The following is a 7635-nucleotide window of genomic DNA, read 5'->3' as shown; positions in this document are numbered from 1 at the left end:
TTGTCACTTTATTTAAAACATGTATTCTATAAATTAACGAAGATTATATACATGTATTTACATTAAAGAAATGCATGATAAGCAAAAAATAAACTGAATGATTAAGGTTTTGCTACATGTAATAACAAACAATGTATACCTCAGGCTCTGCAAAAACTAGTTCTCTCTTAGATTGTTTTACCTGTTTCCATAGTATCATATTAATCTTTGAGAAGCTATCGGTGTGGTATAATGGTGTGCCATGCATAATTCTGCTTATTACCAGCAAATTATACCTGTCAGTATAGAATTCAACATTTAATAAATATTTTTGGAACTTAAATAAAAATTTTATAAATATATGTACAGTACAACTCATTTTAGGGAAGTAACTAGGACTTTCTGTTTTCCAGTCTAGATGTAAGTAAGCATTTTTATATATGCATATATTTTGGAATGCACACAGGTACTTGTGGACAGGATAGTGGGGTATTTTTTTGTTGAGGGGTTGAAGGATTTTTTCAAAGGGGGGGGGGGGTTATAATGTACATTTTACACCTGCATGTAGTTAAATAACTCAGTAGTATACCTGGTTGAGTATGGTTTTTAAATGATGAGATTGATTAAACTAGAAAGATTTATTTGTATGGATTACCTGACAAGTTTTTGAATACGAAAGGAAAATACTGATCTCAGAACCTGAGAATCCTATTTTTTAAGTGGCCCGTCATTTTGTATTCACGACCAAATTTCTCTATACATTACAACATAAGCTATTTACTGAACATTTTCTATGGTAAAAAAAAAACAAACAAAAATTTGGAACTTTCTTATTGTTCTTTCTGCCTTTTTTTGCAAATCCATAGGGAGAGTTGCAACCCCCGTAGTTAGAATAATCTGTGTCTCAAGACAGGCTCTCACCGGGTCCGTAGGACATTAATTTGATCATTTTAACGACAAAACATTTTATCCACACCCCTACCCACCCTTTGGAATCGCCAGTATGTGTGTTATTTGATTGCTGCCGTTTAATTTTATATACCAGATCCCGGTGCAACAGGAATTAAAAACAAACCAAAGCATTAAGCCTACCCTCGTTCAATAGGCTTTTTCAATAATATTGAAAGAAAAGCAAAGAACCTGTATCAAGCCCATCTTCCATTTTCAACACGTAACATTACCATAGATAATGTTAGATCCACTTAAATCTGATATTAAGTCAACAAATATTCCCAAATAAAGTTATTACATCTATCTTGTATAAAAAGAAGATGAGAATCTTACAAACTTACAGAAAATATGGAGTTCAAAACATTCTGCTCTTTCTTTCTTTCTGCTTTCTAAGCCGCATGATGACGTAATTTGTGACGTTCGGCATTCCATAAAAAACTAGCTTTGGTTCCATAAAGAAAATTTATATCTCTTATCATCAGCGTTCGTCGTTGAAGCGAAGATGCATTTTCAAAATAAAAATTTTAACCGACTTGAAGAATTACTCAAATTGAATCACGTTTTATACTTTATTCATGTAGACAACATACAAGCACATGGCTTCCACCCTGACATCCATGCACGCACTCCACGCACGCTTATATACATACTGACCCCTGACCCACACTAAGAAACATAACTCTAGCACACAAACTCTTACACACAAGTGACACAACACAAATTAGAGTTACTTCCCTTAACACTGTAACATAAAATCAATACACTATACGACTAATATTACAAAGATTAAGGTATTTCACGATTCTTGGATGAATACGAAACCGATTAGCCAGGTTCTATGTACACTTCCTGTTACAGAAAAAAAAAAATTCCGATTCAGCAATAGATTCTTTTCGATAGGCCAGAATTTAGCGAGAGTTATTTCCCGTTGGCTGCCATACTTGAGGTCCAAGTGCTCATATTCCTTCATTGTTGAACCAATTCAAAATGTATATATTTGCTATTTTGAATAAGAAATCATTATTTTTCTGAAGTATATAAATTTTTGAAAGCCTCTTTTATTTAAAAAAAAATATTAATTAAAGATTTTTCACCAAATATTTCTGCTACAAACTCTAAAGATTGGTAAGACAAAGAGGGAATATTCACTGAGTCGACCTCCAATATGGCAACCAACGGGAGGTAACTTTGGCTAAATTCAGGCCTATCGAAAACTGTCTTATTTCTATGGTTTGTCCTAGACTTTCATTTTGGCTGATTGTGATATTATTCTTTGAAACAATGATAAATATGTATAGTATTGTTAATCTTTTGTCATATTTTGTGTTTATAATTCACATTTTTATTAATAATTCAACTTGCAACGAAATCTTTCAGAGTAAATTCGGATTTCGTTCTCATTTCAGGTTCTACGTAACGCAGCCAGGTGAATCGAGTGTTCCTTTTAGTGACATCAATTTGAAGGTTTACTAAATTTTGAGTAAGTTATATAAGGTTATTGTTATTTAAACTAAATGTCATGACAAGTCTCTAGATATGTGTCAGAACAAAACACACAGACAGTGTGTTTTGTTCTGACATATTTGTAGAGACTTGTAAATACAACTTTTATAGAACAAGTGTATCCCACAAAATAATTTAGACATAGGTCCAACAAAAGGTTCAATCTTCTAAAATATTAATTTGAGGTCCATGCAAAAAATGTAACTATATATTGCATTTGATTTATTCACAATTGAGGTATTCTAATTATTCTATGCAGATTTTAAAAATTCAATCTTTTCAGTAATTTACTGTTGTATGTAATTTTTTTAAAATTCATCAATGACATATTTATTGTTATTCAATTGAAATATCACAATCAATATGAAACATTTAATCTCATTAATGGTTGAATAGCAGCCTGATATATAGAGTAGCTAGGTAAATAACACACTGTATAGTGTCTGAGACACCCCTTTAAAGTCTAATATGCAGTAATGAATGTGCTAAACACACGGTTTTCTGTTTCGCTCTAAACATATAGTACCATTTAACATACTCAGTAATACAAGTTTCCAAAACATGGACTTTTCAAGTAATATCATTGAATTTATCGTATTCAATGTCATCCTAATTTAGGAATTGGTCCCTTTGACCTAAACAATTGGAATATTAGTATGGGTAATAGTATTTTATATTAATTAAAATTTCTTTGTAGGAAACACTTGTCAGGACATAAGACTGAAAGAAAGACGTACTAAAAAACTGCCTGTAAACACATCTATCATTAAAGTCAATGGATTACCTAGGAACATCCAAGCAATATGATATCAGAGACTTGCAATTTTTATCACTCAATGTGGCAGAAAACCTAAATTAATATTAATATGTTCAATTTCCTTATTCATTGCTTTTTTCTTGATAAATGAATATTGTATAATATTTATGCGAATTTCGCACAATTTTTACATGAAAAATGAATAAATTGGAATTCGCATAAATATCATGTGAAATTTCAGTCACATGGAAATCGCATGAATTTCACATAAATATTGTATGAGGACATTCGCATGAAATTCGCATTTGGAACTTTTTGCATGGTTTTTGTATGATTTTCGCATGAAATTCATGCGAAAAGGCAATCGCATGAAAATCATGTGAGCCACTTTTCCCTGTGTAATTCTAGCAGAACTGTAGAGCGGAGAAAGGAAGATAAATGATTGAAAACAAATCATCAAATTAAACTATATTCTAAACATTTCTTGAAAAAGTAAAAAAAAATAAAATACGCAGTTTATTTAGTATTGTCTGTTTGGCTCTGATTGATAGATTTTATGTTGTTGAACGTTTCTCTAGAGAATTTTGTTCTGATTGAAAGCGCATCTATAAGTGCATGGGGAGTAATTCATCAGTTACTGCGACAACATCATAATATTATACATGTGGAATTATGTATTTTAGGACAGTACAAAGTCTTACATGAATTAAAATTGGAGAAAAAAAACTGCACAAGGAGCAGAGAGTAAAAAATGATGTAAAAAGCACTTTTATCCTATCAGTCATGGAATCGTCATTTATCTTGTGAAAGATACATCAGAAGTTAACATCTGGAGAACTTCGATTCATGTTGATATCGGGCTGAGAATACGAGTAGTCTACTTATGTACCAAGTTTTAATGGAATTGGACCGAAAGTGTAGGAAGGAATCAGATCAAAAGTGTATGAAGAAATTGGACCAAAAGTGTAGGAAGATTAGAGTTTTCAAATAATTCAGGTTTTCAAACAGACGAATAGAAAGACAGATGGCAACAGAATGCAAGATAATGGGCGAACGACGGTCACCAAATTAATGCATTGGATCTTCTGGTTCCTTTACCTGCTTTTCCAATAGTAGGTAAAAGTAAAAGTTAGCCTTGTAATGTTAGACAGGAGTTGAAATTTTGGCATTTGTTTAGATACACTGTAGTGGATATACATCAAAGCCTTCTTCTAATCTTTTATTTGTTTTTGTGAATACATCGTAATAAAATATCTGTTCATCGCTTTGAGATTTCTTAATGAATTAGAATTTGTTTCAACGGCAACGCTAAGGAGATTAATAAGGTGGAATGATGAAAGGCCCAAACTTTTTGTGAAGTTATTATTCTTCAATGTCATTTTCAAGGTTAGTAAGGAGCTATTTCTGACACTCTCCGACAACGGATAAGACAAAATAAAACTAGAACTGTCCAAACGGAACAAAATACCCAAGCTGGGTTTTTGATGAAGGCTAAATCATGAATATCTCATGGAACCGAGAGAAGAGAAAAATGCTAAAATATTTTTATTGCAAATGTAATTACTCTTTATATTTTTTTATGAATGAAACAAAGGCGCAGCCTAATCAAAAAAAGATAAAATATACGGATGAGACAGAATTATAATTTTTTTTTCTGTCAGTGAACTTAAACTTGCATTAAGACCTTTGTTTAAAGTCATGGCAAAAACTCAGGTCATATGATATGGACCGGACATGAGTTTGAATTTTTTCTTTCTGTCACCTTGAACTTCCCCGAATGACCTTGACCTAAGATCAGAGCAGTCCCTTTGGTCATGAAGAATCTTTGTGTGAAATAGGAACTTACCAAGTTTATCAATAAAAAAGATATGAAACGAAAACAAATTATGAATTTTTTCTTCGAGTGACCTTGAACTTCCCCAATGACCTGATTCAAGGTCATGACACACCCTTAGGTCATGAGCAATTTTTGTTTGAAATGAGAACCTATGAAGTTTATCTATAAGAAAGATATGGACCGGACACAAATTATGAATTTTTTCCTTCAATGACCTTGTACTTCCGTTTTCCTTCAGTGACCTTGTACTTCCCCAAATGACCTTGGGTAAAGGTCATGACACATCCTTTGTAGGTCATGAGCAATCTTTGTGTAAAATGAGAACCTACCAAGTTTATCCATAAGGAAGATATGGATCGGACATGTTCAATGATTTTTTTCTTCCAGTGACCTTGAACTACCTCAAATGACCTTGGGTCAATGTCATGACACAGCCTAAGATCATTGGTGATCTTTGTGTGAAATAGTAGATTTTAATGTTTTTTCATAAGAAAAACAAAGGCGCAGCCTAATCAAAAAAAGATAAAATATACGGATGAGACAGAATTATAATTTTTTTTCTGTCAGTGAACTTAAACTTGCATTAATGACCTTTGTTTAAAGTCATGGCAAAAGCTCAGGTCATATGATATGGACCGGACATGAGTTTTGAATTTTTTCTTTCTGTCACCTTGAACTTCCCCGAATGACCTTGACCTAAGATCAGAGCAGTCCCTTTGGTCATGAAGAATCTTTGTGTGAAATAGGAACTTACCAAGTTTATCAATAAAAAAGATATGAAACGAAAACAAATTATGAATTTTTTCTTCGAGTGACCTTGAACTTCCCAATGACCTGATTCAAGGTCATGACACACCCTTAGGTCATGAGCAATTTTTGTTTGAAATGAGAACCTATGAAGTTTATCTATAAGAAAGATATGGACTGGACACAAATTATGAATTTTTTCCTTCAATGACCTTGTACTTCCCGTTTTCCTTCAGTGACCTTGTACTTCCCCAAATGACCTTGGGTAAAGGTCATGACACATCCTTTGTAGGTCATGAGCAATCTTTATGTAAAATGAGAACCTACCAAGTTTATACATGAGGAAGATATGGATCGGACATGATAAATGATTTTTTTCTTCCAGTGAACTTGAACTACCTCAAATGACCTTGGGTCACTGTCATGACACAGCCTAAGGTCATTGGTGATCTTTGTGTGAAATAGTACATTTTAATGTTTTTTCATAAGAAAAATATGTATCGTACACGTTTGCACAGTGAGACAGACAAACAGACAGACAGGTTAATTCTTATATAAACTCTCAAACTTCGTTTGTGGGGGGTAAAATAATTTATTAATGTGACTAGACTCCAAATGTTGTTGAATTTGTCTTCACTCGGGCACTTTATGTAATGAAAAATTCGGTCATGATATCCATTTTGACTATATGGATATTTTTCTTTAAAAAAATGTATACATCCAGGGTATCATATGGTACTACGTACTGAATCCATTGACAAATTTAAAATACATGTATAATTGTTAACACTTTTATCAAACGTAATGTCATACATTACACAGTTGAGTAATTTTAAACACTGATTTTAGTGAACAGTATCCAAAACTTGAATCTGACCAATAGTCATGATTTTAAGTAACACATCGTTGCATGTTATATTAATCTTTGTTTGTTTTTTTATCTTCCATGTTAGCCATGCAGATACAGAAAAAAATGAAAAGTTTCTGAAGGGAAGAGTTTTGAGTTTGCATTACCTGCATTATGCAACTTTAATGAAAAAAAAGTCTGTGTTAACAGTTGTTGTCAATAAATACCTGTTTCTTTTTTTCTCAGTGGAGCTACTCCTTTTTTAAATACTTCGCTAACATACGGTTCTTTTGTTTTCTTTGTCAACTCCCTTTCCAGTTCCTCATCTAAAAGACGGTATTGTGCATATTGAAGACTTTGAAAGTAATTTTTATGTAGGTATTCCCCAATTCTTTGACACAGGCTGTATATGACGGTTAAATATTCATTGAACTCGAATTCGGACATATCTGAAGAAGCATGGCTATATATTTTATTTCTAATTATGCGAATACGTTCTATGTCATCCCCAAGATTAATCTCTCTCGGATATGGCATTTCCGAGATTCCCCATCCCTGTCTTGGCGATGGGATATTTGGACAAATATTTCGAATCAATGTATACAACAATGTAATGTCAAAGTGTTTGTATCCTTCATTTTGGGCATTTTTGATCAGACGGATTTGATCACTTCGAAGATTGTGAAACAATTGTACATTTGATTTGACTTTATTAAATATAACACTCGGTGAAATTTCATTGAGTAACACGTCTCGTAAAATGGGCGTCAGCTCTTCCACTATGATAAAATCAAGTCTCTCAAATCTTGTTCTGTCACACGGATAACTCGCTTTACTTAACGCCATTCTGAAAGAGAGAGAATCCACAATTTTACACAAAGAAGAGATAACTGTAGATATGCTCTACAAATAAATATGATACTGTCAATATGCAAATAAATTATTTTTAGTCTATAATAATTTTCAAAGAAACATTTACACGTGAAGCACTAATTTCTTGAAGAGTTATTTTTC

This window comes from Saccostrea cucullata, unplaced genomic scaffold (assembly GCF_032062105.1).
Source record: "Saccostrea cucullata isolate Sc308-1 unplaced genomic scaffold, CSIRO_AGI_Scuc_v1 ctg1140, whole genome shotgun sequence".
Lineage (NCBI taxonomy): Eukaryota > Metazoa > Mollusca > Bivalvia > Ostreida > Ostreidae > Saccostrea > Saccostrea cuccullata.
The sequence above is the reverse complement of the archived record's forward strand: the minus strand, read 5'-3'. Positions refer to the sequence as shown.